The sequence below is a fragment of the Dipodomys spectabilis genome, unplaced genomic scaffold (genome assembly GCF_019054845.1).
Source record: "Dipodomys spectabilis isolate Male_0828 unplaced genomic scaffold, ASM1905484v1 ptg000467l, whole genome shotgun sequence".
Classification (NCBI taxonomy): domain Eukaryota; kingdom Metazoa; phylum Chordata; class Mammalia; order Rodentia; family Heteromyidae; genus Dipodomys; species Dipodomys spectabilis.
In genome coordinates, this window is record NW_024871144.1 from 333,716 (window position 1) to 350,312 (window position 16,597).

At 38.1% G+C, this 16,597-nt stretch overlaps 1 non-coding gene across 1 annotated transcript; it reads right to left on the bottom strand.

The window, feature by feature from the left end:
* Positions 1-964: 964 nt before the first annotated feature.
* On the bottom strand, positions 965-1,071 carry LOC122098245. Its single transcript, XR_006145699.1, has one exon. It is a non-coding gene; the product is annotated as a U6 spliceosomal RNA (small nuclear RNA).
* Between the last annotated feature and the right edge of the window lie 15,526 nt (positions 1,072-16,597).

Consider the following 16,597-nt stretch of genomic DNA (forward strand, 5'->3'; position numbering starts at 1 on the left):
CTGTACAGAGGGGTTACAGTTACATGAGCAAAGTAATGAGTATATTTCCTATCTAACATTGTTACCTCCCCCTTTGTTTTTCCCCAACTACCTCTCCCTTACACCTCCACAAGTACACACTTCACCCCCCCCCCCCTGCCTAAATTGTAAAGTTAGCATTTCAACATAGTGTCTTGGGCAACTCATTGTTATAATGGGTCAAACAGTATCTCTATTTGAGCATTTTGGTTTTTCCCTTTCCCTCTCCAAATTAGAGAAGTGTATATAAAAGATGCAGGTGCATCAACACCAAATACAGCGAAAACAGGGGTTATACCGTGTGGGACGACCAAATTAAAAAAAAAAAATCTCATCGTACATTATAAGTGCATTAGAAACAACAGCAAGAAAGGAAAAACACACACTTGTGTCCCTAGCTTGGGTTCATTTAGTTTAACATCACCTTATCTAGTCATATGCACATAGCTTTTGACCTTTTCTGCTTTTCCCAGGCATATATAACTTATTGCAAATAAGGGATACCATGGGACCTATGTTTCTTTGGACTTGGCCTATTTCAGTTAATATAAATTTTTCCAAGTCTTTCCATTTTCTAACAAATTGGGCAATGTCATTCTTTCTGATGGATGATAGAATTCCATCACACACACACACACACACACACACACACACACACACAATGTTTTCTTGATCCATTAATCTATTGTGGGGCATCGGGGTTGGTTCCATATCTAAGCTATGGTAAGTAATGTTGCAATAAACATAGTTGTGCTGGTAGTTTTAGAATGACCTTGTAAGTGATGATTTGGGTGAATGCACAAAAGTGGGATTGCTGGGTCATAGAGGAGCTCTATGTGTAACCCTTTGAGGAACATCCATACTGCTTTCCAAGTGCGTGAACAAGTTTACACTCCCACCAAGAATATAGTAGGGTTCCCTTCTGGTCACATGCCCTCCAGCATCTGTTGTTGTGGAACGCTTCATGAATTTGGGTGTCATCCTTGCGCAGGGGCCATGCTAATCTTCTCTGTATTGTTCCAATTTTAGTGTATGTGCTGCCGAATTGAGCACAGAACATTTTTTATATATAAAGTGGAATTGATTTTTTTAAACTAGTTAATTCAACAAAAAGCAAGTTCAAAAGAATTGTGAAATTTTAGAACCAGATATTTGTTACATAAGCACACATTTAAGAATAAAGTCAAGATTGATATGACAAAAACAAAATGAGTCCAGATGTTTGTTGTTCAAGAGATGTGTAGGAGGAGGAATTCAATTATTCTATACAGGGCACCTCTCATAATGAACACTGCAGCAAGTGTTAAGGTGTGTTAAAAGTTTTAATGTTTTAAATATGTTTAATTTTGGGAACCTGCTTATATATGCCAAAATTAAGACTGTCAGGTCATAAAACTTTTCCATAAAGTATTTAAGATTTATGGTAGCTGACATATATTACTAAGTATGTACATTTCAGAGTTTATAGAAAGTTATTAATGAGAAGTTGCAAAGTCTTTGTGTAAAGAAACAGAGCAAAGAGATAAGATTTTAACTACACAATTTCTGTTGAAACTTTAGGGCTTCTTTTCTTTATATGTTAGCAAGGAACAAATGATTATATAAGCCATGTATCAGTGATGAGTGAGACATAAAAAGTTATCTTACAGTGTAAATTTAAAGGGTACTCATAGCTTATAAAATTCTTGTTGAACATCATAATCTTAGCCAGTTTTAAATGTACAGGAATATGAGCAAATTGTAAAATCTAATATGTAGTATACTTCAAATATTGGAAATACTGGTATTTGGCTTTTATTTTATTAATCATTAATATTTAATTATTGGTTTTCTTTATTTTTTGCATTGTTTTCTTTTTTGCAATATAATACAACTTTTTTAAGTTGTCATTACGAGGTATTTTGAAAATGTTACTGGGATGACCATTTTTTATAGGTGCATGTGAATTCACAGCGATCAAAATTAAGAACAAAATATTGATTAAAAATTTTCTCAATTAGAGTCTGAATCAGGAGTGTTGATAAATGTCCACACATAAAATCTTAGCCTTAAGCTGAAGCAGTGGTTTTACAGAGTTGAGGCCACAAAAGTGAGAGACTGTGTTTTGTTTAGTTTTTTGGTTTGGTTTTTGTTGGTTGTGGGGCTTGAACTCTGGGTCCTGGGTGCCGTCCCTCAGCTCAAGTCGAGTGCTACCACTTGAGCCACAGCATCACATCTGTCTTTTTCTCCTTATATGGTGCTGAGGAATCAAACCAAGGGCCACATGCATGCAAGGCAAGCACTCTAACACTGAGCCACCTTCCAAGAACCGGAGAGACTGTTCTTTTAAAAATCATCTGAACAACATTTACTTTCTGCTTTGGGTTATATAATGAAATACATGAATATCTTTTTATGTTTTTGTGAATTGTCATACTTCTAAATTTATACTAACTTCAGCCACTTCATCCTTTTCAAAGTCATGAAATATCTCTGAGAGTTTGCTTCTGTGAAGACTGTTTTTGCATTTATAATTTCTTCTGAGTAATCTTTAATTTTTATCAAAATTAATTTATATTTTTATATTGATGGATTATCAGACATCAAATACCTTCAAATGTACATGGAGAGTCTAAAGATAGCAGTATGAAGGTTCTCATACAGCTCTTGTTTATCTGTTATGCACTTCCAGTATTATGATATTTCTATCTCTCTTTCTCTCTCTCTCATTTTCTCTCTTTCTCTTTCATGCTCCATGTCTGCTATTTAGAATTTCTGCTGGTCTACTATTATCCTTCAGGATCCACTGGTTTTGTGGGAACATGATAGGGACCATCAGTTACCCTTGCACTATTTAAAAGTTATAAGAGTAACGTGATATTATTCTTTGCCACTCTAAATGGCAAAACAACAGATCTAGGAATTCCTTTTCACTTTTATTTCTATTATAATTTTATCTCATAGGCATCCATTTGTGACCTAAGAGTTCTTTTTCTTTTACAAAGAATGTTTTTCTTTTATTATCAGTCAGTAACCAAAACAAAGCTATCCTAGGGAAAGTAGGCTGAAGTGCTTCACAGGGATGAAAAACAAGGTAATGGGGGAAATGAGCACAGATCCTCAGAGCAGTTTGTCATGTATACTTTGTGAGAATGGCAATGTGCTGGGAACTCTAGATTAAATCACTGAACAGCTGATATATATACACATATATTTATATATTTATATTTATTTATATTTGCATATATGTGTGTATATGCCCTTATATATGTACACATGTATGTTACTATACACACAAATATATACATACATATACACATGTATACATGCACACATGGAGAAAGACGCATAGATACAGCCAACACAAGTTTCACTAATTGTTGAATATGCCTTAGATGGAATGCTTGGAACCGAATATGTTGAAGATGTCTTTGTCTCTAAGAGTTTTTTTTCCACTCATCTTATCTCCTAAAATTGGTAGTTTTTGCCAGAATCGACTTGCAACATGCCGTACAAGTGATAACAAATCACTCAGAAATCTCAGTAAGTAAAGGTCTTATGGTGTCTCCTTGCTTCCCATGGAATTCTTGCTCTTGTAGACAGTCTCAAAAACTAAAGCAGAAGAATATCCTGGTAAAAAATAAGGTTATAAGGCTTTAAATGGCATCCTTCCTTGAGCTTTTTTACAAAAGCTACCATCAATTCCTTGAGAGCTTGTTTGGAGGTTCTAGCAGGGGAGCTCAGCTACCCGTATATCCTTGACCTAAGACCGATCCTTCTCTATTGGGGATGGTCGTCCTCCTCGACCGAGTGCACAGTTTCGGGAGGGACACACATGTAGCGGTGAGGGAGGAAGGGGACACCCACCTAGCCAGCCAGAGCAGCCGAATCAACCCTGGCGATCAATGGGGTGACAGATGTCGCAGCAGATCGCCCTCACATCCAACTACCATCAATTCCTAAGCAGATGAATGAGGCCTCAGAAGACTGGACCTCAGGTCAACACTTAACCAACCCATGTGAAAAGTCTAAAGTTAGAAATGCTGACTGAGGTCTTCCATTTCCTGGCCAAGAAATTAAAAAAAAAGAAAGTTTTTTAATGTATTAAAAATTGAAAATAATTTGTAACCTGTCAATAAATGTGTACAATACAATTATACCAACTGACAAAAGATGATGTGCATTTCACTTATGTGCTTTTGGACTTGGTGAGTGACTATAGGTGTGTCTACACACGTAGAATAAGCATAAATCAAGCCAGCATTTCTTCATTTAAGATACAAGGAAAGGATACAGGTTGACCCACTGTAGCAATGGGATGTACAAGACAATATCAGACGGGGATAAAGTGGGGAGTTGAGGAGGTGTGCAGGGAAGGGATGGTAGGGGAAAATCAAAGGAGGGGGTAACAATGCTCAATAAAAAACGTACTCATTACCTTACTTATGTAACTGTAACCCCTCTGTATATGATATTTACAAAAAATATATTTAAAAATATGAAGAAAACTTCTTCTATACTTATATGAAATATTTGTCACCCAATATCAGTAAGGTACTGGTTTTAGGACCACAGGCATATTAAAATTTTGGATGCTCAAATTCTCTACATAAACACAGTATATTATTTACATTAGAATCTGCCCACAACCTAGTGCAGTATGATTGCTATTAAAAATTTTACTACATTTTATATTTGTAGTGGAAAAGTATATGCACTATCAACGGATACAAATTTTTCAGATAATTTTTGTCTGCATATTGTGGATGGAATTGGAAGAGCAATTATGAAAAACCCAAATTTCATCACCATGAGCTGTCTGTAAAATGTAACAAGGATCTAATACAGCATCATTGAATGGTGTGGATATTCAAGAAGAAGTACTTGAGTTGAGACATTATCAGAAAGTGTAAGCACGCAAGGACTTTTTAGAAATGCAGCTGTTAGATTTCTCATAGAGAGCTTTCATAACACTTTGTGAAACACAAGTCAGAACCTCACTGAAGTGTAGAGAGATTTCCCTCACCTTTCTGTCAAGCTCAGTCATTATCAATCAATTTATAGCTAATCTTGTATAATCCTCTAATAAGAAAATGTTTATGGAATGTTATATGCAGAAAAGCTGGTAAGGATAACTTTTTCCAATTAGGACAGAAGGATTGACCTGCCCTCCCCACCACGCTATTGTCCCAGGCCCATACAGACTCCAGGCAAAATCCCAGGTACATGTGACCTCCTTGGAAGTGCAGGGAAATCCACGTAAGCCCATTGTGGGCCAAACTGAAAGTTCCCCACCTTCCTTGACTTAGGGGCTTTTCATTAACTTCTACCTCCTTGTTCAGACCTCCTATAAAAACCCAGATCCTATCCCAGCTCCCTCACACAACCTCCCAATGCACTGGAAGGATGGTGCCCCTCATTGTGCCTCAATAAACAGTCCTCACCTGTTGATGATGTAGTTCAGCCTATTCCTTTTCCATTCTCCTCCATTTTCCTAACATATGGTTCTGACACCCTGGAGGACTGGGTGCCCTCTGCCCAGGGGCCACACCCCTCCTTGCCACCCCTCATGGAGGCTTTCTGCTACCTTCCTCCTCCTTCCAAGGCCTTTCTCCACTGGGAGGACAGAGCCCTCAGAGCTTACTTTGGGCTAAACAGCCACATGAAAGACCTCTTGATCTTTGCCTTTGTAAACAGTGCAAGCAGTTGACAGCAACCCTGCTGTGGCTTGAGGTATTGTTGGCCCCCTGCATAAACCCAGAAAAGGCCTCTCCCCCTATTCTTTCTCTTTTACTCTGTTCCTGGACTCTTATCTCCAGGCTGGAGGGTCTTTGCCTTTTGGTCAACTTCACTCACCATGTAAAAGCCTCAGTACAAGATTACCAGCCCAGTCTGTGGTGGAGGTGCAACGAAACGGACCCCAGGAATCCAGGATTCCCTTCCTTCCTTCCTTCCTTCCTGTCTGTGGGAATCCAGGAGACTCCAGGAGTGTCTCTTTTCCTGACACCATGACCCCCTGTAATTAGGACCTTTGGGGATGCTCTATCCTAATTACTTGGATATGTCCATCTGCCTTCCCAAAACACCAGGGATGTCTGGAACAACGGGACAGACTCAGTAGTCCTACCAAATTTTCCAAATTGTCTCCCAGAGACACCCCATTGGTATGACTGTGGTCTAATCTTAAGAAACTGGGCTGACTGATTTACAGTAAAAAAATAATCTGACGTGTTTTTCTTCCAAAATCTGGTCTCATTATCATGGCCAGCACTGGCCTAAATTCGGAACCTTAGGTTTTCCTCTTAGTGATTTAAACAATTCTCCAACAAAACGGTGGGGAGTCCCAGGTCCCCTATACATAAGCCCTCCTCTACCTCTGCTCCAGAAAACCTCCCACTCTGCTTATTCTGTTCTGTTCACCAAGTCCTTCTCTGACCTCCACTCCACAGTTCCCCCTACCCGCTCTCCAGCCTTGCTCACCAAGCCCTTCTCTGCCATGATTCTCCTAACTATCTCCTCTAAAAAGTAACTCCTCATCTTGTAGCAGCTCAATCTGTCTCTCACCCCTTTTCTCTCCCCCTCTCCCTTTCTCTCTCACTCTCTCTTTTCTTTGATGACCTCTGGCACCAAAGATCCTTTTCTCTTTCCTTGCCCTTCTAACTGCACTCTTGCTATTTGCAGTTGGTCCAGCTTATCTAGGCTAAGACTGTCTGCCTGTGTCAAGCAAACTCCTTCTGCTCACCCCTGTCCCTGTGCTTTCCTGTCTGCCTACCTGTGTAGCTGATACAAGGTGAGGATGGGCATAGGCCTCCAAAGATAAAACAACAAGGGCTGGGAAGGTGGCTCAGTGGTACAGTGCTTCCCTTGCATGCCTAAGGCCCTGAGTTCAACTCCTTAGCACCAAATAAGCAAAAAGAAAAAAGCCGGAAGTGGCACTGTGGCTCAAGTGGTAGAGCACTAGCCTTGAGCTGAGGAGCTGAGGGACAATTCCCAACCCCAGAGTTCAGGCTCCACGACCGGACCGAAAAAAAGAAAAACAAAAAGATAAAACAACAAGCTAACAGCCCTGTTAAAAATCCCTCTACACAAACCCCTCCATACTTATACACTTCTCAATCCTGTTCTATGGCTAATACACCTTCTTCCCTTCCAGACCCTAAATAAATAGGCCTCTGCTCTGGAACTTTCGTTAACCTGTCACTGAAAGTGTATGGGTATCAAAAACACTGAGGACAGCCTCTCTCTTTTACGGCTCTCTCCCTTTATCACACTGAAATCCCATAAAAGAAACAAACCAGTTCTTTTTCTTTTTGGACTTAGACAATAATCCAATCCTTTTCTCTTTCCTGAGTCCACTCACATCAAAATCTTTATTCTTAATTTCTTCTCTAGGAGACTGCAGAAGAGAAACCCCTCCCTCTCACATCTTCCAATAACTCTCTCTATCCACTCACTCAAACACTCACTTTTCAGCACCTTCATTATGCCACATCATCCCTTTAAATATCTTCATGTTAAAAGTGTTATTTCTTCTCCTTACAGTGGCTGTTCAGCCACCCTCTCCCCCAATTCTCTCTACATGCCCTGGAAGCTGACAGCTAGAAAGAGACAAAGACCACATAATGGATTTTTCTACAACCTCCACTCTTCCACCAACCTTACTCCACTCTCCTCTTCACTCTTCTAGGGGTTAAAATATTTAAATCATATAATATGCCTCATCACCAAAATCGATTTAAAGATTTTCTGCTCTTGTTATTAATGTTTGTTTAAGGGTGGAAATTCTGTTTGTCAAAATTTGCCTTGCATATTGTTTGGTATTGCCTACTTTTCTGACATTGACACGTGTTTTTATCATATTGGGCAAAACAATATCACTTTGCCATTGGAATTAAAAAAAACCCATATGGTTGGTTTTCATTTTTTTAAAAACTTAAGTGCACCTTAAAACTTTGGTTTAAGTATAAGTGTGTGAACATGTTCAGCATAATCTTATTATAATACATAAAACCTGTGTAAAAAGTTATCTTCTTCTATTTCTTGATACAGGTATTTCCTATCAAATGTGCTGTTTGTTAAAAGAAAACATTTTTATCAAGGGTAGTAGTAAAAGGAATGAGACCCAGCTCATCTACTAACCAGCTGTGATGAAAAACACCAGTAAGGAGGTAAGAATTGTCTTAAAATGTTTGTTCCACATATCTGTTTCTGTCCTCAGAAAGTTCGAGTATGTAGGAGATGGTATGAGTATGCCTTAAAAGACAGCTTATGAGTAAAGTTTGTATGTAATTATTGGCTGTGATTTAACATTAAAACTAGCATGTTATTCTCTATATCCATCTAAAGTCAAGTGTCTTTAGCCAGTCTGTGTATAATGTTGTAAGTAATTAACCATTCATCCGAGGGATGTAGTCTAGCCAAGATCCTGCCTGAAGCATGCTACCGCCTCCATGGTATACTGGACTCCTGCCTGACTCGATCACACACAGCTGATTCTTGGTAATAGACTCCTTTAGATTTACAAAAACTAGACTCTTGTGGGACACTCTCTATAAACCTTACCCAGCCTGACCTGAAAAAGCCAGCTATGTTGTTATGCTATTAATACATGTATAGGCCAGGAGAGCCTCTTACACACTTTGGTTATAAGGTTTCCCAGGCAGCCAAGCTATACTCAAACCCTCATCCTAGCTATTGAGTTGTGTCATTGCAGAGTTCTGGCAAGTATTTGTTGATCAATTTTTGACAGGGTGCACATAAGCTCTACTTGTTCCCACTGATCTCCTTGTTACTTTGATTGGAAATTATAAAGTGTTTTTGTGGCAAAGATTGCAGTTCAAAGCCAGCCCAGGCAAAAAATCCCTGAGACTCTATTCCTATACAACCAGCAAAGAACCAGGCTGGAAGCTGGCTCAAAAATTAACCATCCAAATGCTAAATGTGGCCCTGTGACTCAAAGTGGTAGGATGCTAGCCTTGAGCAGAAGTGCTCAGGGAAAGTGCTCAGGCCTTGATTTCAAAGCCCATATCCTAGCCACAAGCAGCTAGATTCCAGGACAAGGCGGAAAAGTATAAGAGGAGATGATGTCACATCAGCCACTTTGTGCCTGTCCTTTCAAAATTAACCAGAGCCAGGAGGTCAATAGAAACAAGTTGAGAACCTTGTCCATCTAATGTCCATATCTGTCTAACTTCTAACTTGACAAGAATTTACATTCTTGCCTTTGTTACCAGCTATTTATAGGAAATGATCAAAGTCTCTCACCAGGCCCTTTACCTTAACTACTCCAATCCAGCCCTAGTTTCTGACTGGCTATGGGCTCATGATCCAAATGGAACTTTTCTGGTTTGTGCCATGGGTGTGTTTTCCTATGTAACTCATATCAACCAGTCAGCCTTTTGCTTGATCTCAGCATTTTCAAGTTTCTCTCTAACAGGATAATAGCCCTGACTCAAGACCTGGGACCACGTCAAGGCCATCCTATTACTGCAGGCAACCAGAGGCTTTGCTTACACTGCCTTGGACCGAGCACAGACATGGACCTGAAGACCCCAGCCCCAGTGACTCCTCGACACCCCCATGCCAGCTGAAGGCAGCCAGAAAAGACCCCTTTTTATACTCCACCTTTTATACTCCAGGTTTCAAAATAATTGGAATCTGCTTTGTTCTCATAACTCCATGTTAATCCTCTATCAGCCCAGTTATTTTTATGTATCCAAAGATCCTATATGAAGAACTTGCCTCTCCCCTCTTGGCCCTATCCTTTTATGTATCTGAAGATAGAATATGAAGGATTGACCCCCACCCTACTATCCTAGACCCATATAGACTGCAGGCAAAACCCAGGTATATGTGAACTCCTTTGAAGTGCAGGCAGGGCAATCCACCTAACCCAGCTGTAAACATCCCATTGTGGGCCCACACCTTCCTTGAGCTAGGGGCTTTCCATTAATCTCTACCTCCTTGCTCAGACTTCCTGTAAAAACCCGATCCTGTCCCAGCTCCCTCACACAACCTCCAAACCTGCTGGAAGGGCTGTGCCCCTCGCTGTTCATCAATAAACAGTCCTCACCTGTTGGTGATGGAGTTCGGCCTATTTCTTTTCCATTCTCCCTCATTTTCCTAACAAGGGCAGTCTGTTTTCTATGATCAAGAAGAAAGAAAATTAGATAAGCATCCATTTACAGCCTTCTGAATAATTCTGATTCTGCCCACGTCAGTTATCTATCCATACCTATGTCCGAGTGAGAGGATTTTAGAAGAATTTAGTGTTTTAAAAATTAAAATTAAATGTAGAATGAAATTGGTTCCAATGCATCACTTTAAGATATTTAGAAACAACTGAGAAACCTAAAGGTCTATAAGATTTTTTTTATTGGAAGTGAAGGGGTTGTGGAATTTGGTTCTCTATATTTTAAGCAATTTGCAAAAAGAATTGGCAAAATAAAATTTACATTTGCAGCAGACTTGACACATAAATTTTTGTATATTGAAAGAAACACAAGCCATAACAATATGTCAATGCTATCCTATTATTTATTTCTAAACGTTTATGATTTTTGTCTCTTAATATTAAAATTTCAAATTTGTTTTAATCTTTATCAAGTTGTGCAAAGGGGTTTCGCTTCATCATGTCAGTGTTTAATAGAGTATATGTGCATTTCAATGTACAATACATCTGGAACATTGAAATCTTTCCATTTTTCTTCCTTCCCTTACCCCAACACCACCTATCCCTTCAAGTATCCTACTTATATTCTCACATATGTACATTGAGTGATATGACTGTATTAGTCCACCATTTCCATTAGGGCAGAAGTGCCCTACTCCCTTTAAGCCCAGATCTCCCTTTTAAGACTTGTTTCAACTTCATGGTATTTTGTTAAATTTCTCTGCTTTTGGCATTTGGCTTTGGGCTAACCACATTCTCTCTTCCATGTTTAACCTACATAAATGAGGTTATTTCTCCACATTTCTAATCTCTGAATGGCTGAGATAGGTCTCCTTTACTATGCATCTGTCTTTTTTTATCATAATTTGTGATATTAACTCAAAACTGCTTTGCCTTTTGTCAGCAATTGGGCTGTTATAAGAGAATACTTCAAAGTAAGTGGCTTAAAAACAACAGAATTTTATTACCCATATGCTAGAAGCTTAAGCATTGATTATAAAAATGCTTGTTCAAAGTAATTCCTTGTCTTTTGGGGGTCCACTTTCTGGTTCATCACAATCTATTTGCTGGACATTCATATGGCAGAGTAGTTATATTGGGCTTCTTTTATCAGGATCATTATTGTAATGCCATCTCTGAAAGGTTGATTCTAATGTCACCAGCCGGGAGAATAGAATTTCCACATGTGCATATGAAAGGAGTTACAACGTCCAATACACTTTGCAATTTTTTCTTTAACTCAGTGTAGTGTATCCTTTGGATATTATTTCATAGAAATAATAACTTAAGGACAAGTTTATATCATGTGACTTATGTGAATGATTCTTCTTGCAATGGGAATAATTAGAGTGATGGCAAAGTGAAGTATGATTGTTCAGTGGCTCTTGAATCACATCATAGGTAATCATGTAAACGTGGTACAGCCTATCTACGGCCCTTCTGATGTATTTGAACAAGCTCTGATGAGTTAATCGCTTTCAGAAATATTCGATTGAGCCAACAAATACAGATCTCCTTTGATTTAAATCATGGCTTGCTTGTAGGACTCAAACAGACACCAAAATCAGAGGATGCTAAATTCTCTGATAAAATATATAATAAAATTTTATAATTAATATAGCATGAAGACTGTAATATTAATAGCACTATAAATACTTGTATTCATATTATATAATATATTGACATCCTTTGGTTTAATCAGTTTTTAGAATATTTATAACTAAGTGTAAATGGTATGCAAATAGTTATTTGATGATGTATAGAAAATGAGAAAAAGATTTGCATACATATTACTACAGATGCAAACATATTCACCTGGTTATATATGATCCTTCATTTGTTGGTTTCATTCATGCATAGAGAACATACAAAGAAGTGAAAATTGCAAACTTGAACTTACTAAAGGATTAATTACATGAAGTTTATGTTGGGCTAAATAGATTTTATAAATTAAATTGTTTGTCCCTTCCTTTCTCCCACCCTTCCTTCCTTTGTTCCTTCATTCCCTCCTTCCTTCCTTCCTTCCTATTTTCCATCCTTCCTTTCTTCTGTCCTTCCTCCTTCCTTCCCTACATCCCTACCTCTCTCTCTTTCTCTCTTTCCTTCTTCTTTCCTTTCTTGCCTTTTTTTCTTTCTTTCTCTCTTTCTATTATTCTTCCAATCTTCTTTTCTTTCTTTTACTCAGAATATTTTTTATGTTTATAGAAAAATACAAACTGCTGTACTCTAAGGTGTTATGAGTAATTATAAATATTAACTAGATTGATATTAATTTTAATGACCTATATTATATCTTAAGACATATTGTACTAAAAACAACTTCACAAATGTTGCAAGATATGTAACAAATATTACTGTTCCTGATATTGTTTATTTCTTCAAACTAAAATAAGCATTTAGACATATATTGTGTGTGTGTTTGTGTGTTGTTCTTGTGATTTTAACTCAAGACCTGTCCCCTAGTTGTTTTTATTTCCCTCAAGGATATTGCTCTATCATTTGGGCCACAATTCTATTTCTGGCTTTGTGTGTGTGTGTGTGTGTGTGTGTGTGTGCAGGTGTGTGTGGGTGTTGTGATGTGTGTGTGATTAATTGAGATGTGTCTTACAAACTTTCTTGTGAAGGCTGGCTTTGAACTCCAGCCTCCTGAGTAGCCAGGATTACAAGCTTAGACACCCATATGTATCACAGATTTCATATATCCAAGAATACAATAAATTTCATATTATTTGAATGCTAGAGGATCAATTTAACAAATAACTTAGATATTTATTTAGTTATTAAACCTGAACCTGTATTGTGAAAAAGTTTTCAATTTTTTGAAAAAATATGCACTCAAAGATTTAAATGACAGAATCTTTGGACAAATTGAAATACTCTATTATTCAATAGCAAAAAAGGGATCATTAATCAAATTTCTCATGTAAGCTAAAGGCAATAGGCTCTATCAGGCTGAATGAAGCAATTTTTCATTAAATTAAATATTATCTAATGTGGTCACATCATTTTCTCTTCTTTTTAACCTAAAAGTTTTTGACACAAAAATGTAGCTTCATACATTTTTTGATTATTTAAAAATCTTAGTTACTGGTCATATATTTCTGACATTTGATTACCTAGTCCTTTTACAGAAACAGTGAATTTCATTTATTTTATGTCAACAGTTATTTTTACAAATTGAATCAATCTCAGTATAAGATAACTAAAGCAAGATATTCCATCACTTATCCAATTATTCCTATAGACTTGAATATGTTATTTTTGAATGGTAAGAAATTCATATTATACCTACACTCTATAGAATAATTAAGATAAATGATTATTTTTCCTTCAACTTGAAGGAAAGAACCTCATTATAAATAATAAATACTTGAATGGAAATGCTATAAAATTATGAAAAATTCATGTCATTATGAGTTAGATGAAATAGTCATTTTTGAAGATCACAACATGAAAACTCTTGAACCTTCTGCATCTGCTAAATAAAATGTATTTGCATTCAAAATATTTCATTCATCTCTCCAGTAATGGTATAACCAAATCACTGCTATGCCAAATAGCATCTCTGATATTTAGGAACAGAAGTTATCACAACTGTATAGAAAGATCTACCCACTACACTAGAAATTAAATCTGAAATCATAAAGGATTGTGATTAATAATTAGCTTTCACTACATTGCCATAAAGAGGTGAACCCTTTCAAGTGGGCACAGTTGAAGAGATTAGGTCACTCAGAACTTGAAATCAAAGAGGATGTTAAGATCAAAGTCCTTTCTTCCTCTTCCTTCTTTTACTTCTCCTTCTCCTTTTCCTTCTCCCTCTCCCTCTTCCTCTCATCCTTTTTCTCCCTTTCCCACTCCCATTCCTCCTCTTCTTTACTTCCTGGCTTCCATGAATACAAAAAGGCCATCACATGTTCCTGAGCAATGAGGATAAGAAATGTAAATTGAAATGTATAAAATCAGAAGCCAAGATAAAACTTTCCTCCTTTTAATTAATTTTATGAAGTATTTTGTCATATTGATAGGAGTCTGACACAGCATGCTCTCATTATTATAAGGGATAATAAATCGACCGAAATTGTCCTAATGAAATGAATGAATTAATATTATATTTGGAGAACCCTACATGAAAATATCAGATACACTTCAATAAGAGGCAAAAAATATGTTCAGATGAATATGGCGGAGGAGAAGCTGGAGGCTAAACAATTTCTGGCATACAAAGCAGTTTTTGTGATCAAGTGAACAGTCCTAGGCTAGAGAACCACACCAAATGTTCCATCAGAGTACAGAGAGTGGCCAGAGAGGGAAAATCAAAGCAAGGAGACAAATCTGAGCACTTGCTGGTAGCCGCAACTGTGGTGGCTGCGGCAGCAGCAGCGGTGGCCATAGCCTCCATACCTATAGCACAGAGAGTCTTGGGAAAAGATGCCAGATGTGGCAGGCAAGCAGATTTTACTCAACACCAGTAAGAACTGAGGAGGAGCAGATATCTTCATCCGGCAGATCGCAGGCCAGACACAGCCCAGGACCAAAGACTCTGGAGTGGGTAGAAGCCTGACATCCTCACTCTAAGGGAGCAGAGGAGGGAAGGCCACCCCTCCCTGCCACCACCATCAGAGATCTCCATCTTTGATATTAAAAAAGGACCATTTGAACAGCTATCTCCAACTCAGGCCTTGGAAGAAAACAAGAGTCATTTAGGAGGTCACAGGAACCTGACTTGAACTGCCTGGCTCAGTTCCCCCCAAAGGAAAGTCAACCAGCCCAGGCAAGGAAGCCTCACCATTGGAGGAGTGACTTTCTTCTCTGGGTAAACTGAGCCAGAGGCTGCCCCTCCATACAGCAGCATAGACAATCAATTGAAATTCAGTAATCAAAAACCTGAGAATGTCCCCAGGATGGGCTCTGTGAGTGTCCCAGGAGCTATTCCCTCAGGGAAAAGCTACTGTTTGCTGAAAGACCTCAACTTTACCCAGAACCTAGCCTAAAAACAGCATCCCCAAACTAGAGGAAACAGCCATCTTCCTCTTTCGTGATACTCAAAGCAGATCTCCCTCCCACTGAAGTAGAATGGGAGGAGGATCACAAAATCCTGGGTAATGCAGAGCATTTTACTGCCTGCTCAAACTCACTTAAGAAACTAATCATCCCACAGAAAAAACAAACACCACAAGCAGACCAGAGACTCCACCAAGAGATTGGTTATGGACAGGGGGGAGATGCAGGACCTTCCAATTCTACCCCCTTCCCCACCCCCCTCAAAAAAATCAAAGAACTCTTCTTTGTACTTTTTCTTAATTTTTAATTTTTTTCAAAAATTGTTTTCTATTAATCTTTTCTTCCTTTCATAATTTTTATTATCGATGTGTGTGTGTGTGTGTGTGTGTGTGTGTGTGTGTGTGTGTGTATGTGTGTGTGTGTTTTATCTCTTCTGATCTTTTGGTCCTTTTTATTTTTATCTTTTCAATTTTTTCTCTTTCTTTTTGGTGAGAATTAATTGCTGTTCTGATCATCCTCAGATATTTACCCATCGTCGACTATTATACCTTATCCCCCATTGTGTACACACTTCATGCAGCAATTTATTACTCAATTCACAATCTCTTAGGATTAAATTATTTTAAATTATTTTATTTTTATTTTTTGTGAACATACTGTAAAGAGGGGTTAAAATTACATGGACAAGATAATGAGTACATTTCTTATCAAGCATTGCAGACTCCTCCTTTGTTTACCCTTCACATCCCTTCCCAGCCTCTCCCATCCCCCCACCCAATCTTCCCCCCCACCCCCCGCCAACACAAAAGTTGTAAAGTTCGTTTTCGACATGACAACTTGTACTTCTCATTGTTGCAACCGGTCCACCTGTATCCTTAAATGACTTGTTTTTCCCCATCTCCTCCACAAATTATACATTCATCAAATATAGTGAAAGCAGGGGTTGTATTGTGGGGGAGAGACATACAAAGAAACAAAGAAATAATCTTATAAATGTGTTAGAAACAAATGCATGAAAGAAAAAAAAATTTAAATACATATCTAAGGGTTCATTTTCCTAACATTATATTATCTGACCTTTTCTGCTTGACTCATACCTATACTAGATATTGCAAATGAGGGAAACCATGGGACCTATGTGTCTTTGGGCTTGGCTTACTTCACTTAATATAATTTTTTCCAAGCCTTTCCATTTCCTAACAAATGGGGCAATGTCATTCTTTCTGATGGAGGCATAGAATTCCATTGTGTATATATACCACATTTCCTTGATCCATTCATCTACTGACGGGCTTCTGGGTTGGTTCCATATCTTACCTATGGTAAATAATGCTGCAATAAACATAGTTGTGCTGGTAGCTTTAGTGTGGTCTTGTTTGTAAACATTTGGGTAAATGCCCCAAAGTGGGATTGCTGGGTCATAGG